We start from the raw sequence: 1,983 nt of genomic DNA, 5'->3' as shown, positions 1-1,983 counted from the left end.
ACAATGATGCTGTCAGTAATGTAGTGAGAGATGCTACGAACCTCAACATGATGCTACAGTAATGTAGTGAGAGTTGCTACGAACCTCAAAATGATGCTACAGTAATGTAGTAAGACTTGCTAAAAATCTCAAAATGATGCTAAAGTGATGTGGTGAGAGTTGAAAAAAAACATCAAAATGATGCTGTAAGTAATGTAGTGAGAGATGCTACGACCCTCAAAATGACATGAGAAATCTGACCACTTCATCAGCAACTGTGGCCTCAACAGCTTTCATGTCAAGTCGGTGTCTCTCAGCCTGAGTTGGTCCCTGTTCTCTATCCCTGAATGTTCTAGAGGAACTAAACTGGGCCTGACTGGGACGCTTCTGTCTGCTCAGATTTGGGTTGTGAATGCATTCAGATGTCATTTACAAGCATTGGAACTAAAGACCTGAGCCTCAAGAATATTTAGTTCTTGATTTACTTTCTCTTGCAGGGTTTCATTTTGTGCTAATTTTCTTTTGAAGATCTTTGTTTTTTTGTTGTCCTTCCATTTAGCAAGTTTGGCTAATAACCTTTTCCCCACTAAACTAATTTTCCTAAAATGTCTCGCTAACGTTTCCTTTTTCTCTGTCGTCCCTCCTGTCGTTCGTCTCCATTCTGTCTCAGCTCAGCTGTGTCTCTTAGGCTCTCTTCAACAACGGCGCCCTGCTTTGTGCCTGCCATGAGGTTGGAGCTGAGAGTGACACCTGCGAGCCATTTGGTGGTCGGTGCCGCTGCAGGCCCCACGTGATTGGCCGAGACTGCTCCATGTGGGCCGCGGGTTGCTGGGGATTCCCCACTGCAGACGTGAGTGTCAGATTGGATGAATGATGAGTAAAAAGGGCTTTTAATGATGAGTGAGAGGACGGACCAAACCAACCTGTCCAACCATCAGAGGACAGTTTGTTGTTCTAGTTTTGTACACTTACTACATTACTGTAAGCATCATTTCGAGGTTTTTAGCAACTCTTACTACATGACTCAGCATCATTTTTAGGTTACTCGCAACTTTCACTACACTACTTTTAGCATCATTTTGAGTTCATTAGCAGTTCTTACTACATCACTGTCGCATCATTTTGAGATCATTAGCAATTCTTCTGACATCACTGCCGCATTATTTTGAGGTTCGTAGCAACTCTTACTACATTACTGTCAGCATCACTTTGAGTTTATTAGCAACTATCACTACATTACTGTTAGCATCATTTTGAGTTTATTAGCAATACTTACGACATCACTGTAGCATTAAATTGAGGTTAGTAGCAACTCTTACTACATGACTGTCAGCATCACTTTGAGGTTGTTCGAAACACTTACTACATTATTGTAAGCATCACTGAGTTGAATAGCAACTATCACTACATTACTGTTAGCATCATTTTGAGTTCATTAGCAATTCTTCCGACATCACTGTCGCAATATTTTGAGGTTCGTAGCAACTCTTACTACATGACCGTTAGCATCACTTTGAGGTAATTCGAAACTTTCACTCCATTACTGTTAGCATCATTTTGAGTTCATTAGCAATTCTTACTACATCACTGTCGCATCATTTTGGGATCATTAGCAATTCTTCCGATATCACTGTCGCATTATTTTGAGGTTCGTAGCAACTCTTACGACATGACTGTCAGCATCACTTTGAGGTTGTTCGAAACACTTACTACATTACTGTAAGCATCACTGAGTTGATTAGCAACTATCACTACATTACTGTTAGCATCATCTTGAGTTCATTAGCAATTCATCCGACATCACTGTCGCAATATTTTGAGGTTCGTAGCAACTTTTACTCCATCACTGTCGCATTATTTTGAGGTTCGTAGCAACTCTTACAACATGACTGTCAGCATCACTTTGAGGTTATTCGAAACGTTCCCTCCATTACTGTTAGCATCATTTTGAGTTCATTAGCAATTCTTACTGAATCACTGTCACATCATTTTGAGATCTTTAGC

This window comes from Aulostomus chinensis, chromosome 1 (assembly GCF_037954235.1).
Source record: "Aulostomus chinensis isolate RoL2024-O1b breed Wild chromosome 1, RoL_Achi_v1.0, whole genome shotgun sequence".
Lineage (NCBI taxonomy): Eukaryota > Metazoa > Chordata > Actinopteri > Syngnathiformes > Aulostomidae > Aulostomus > Aulostomus chinensis.
The sequence above is the reverse complement of the archived record's forward strand: the minus strand, read 5'-3'. Positions refer to the sequence as shown.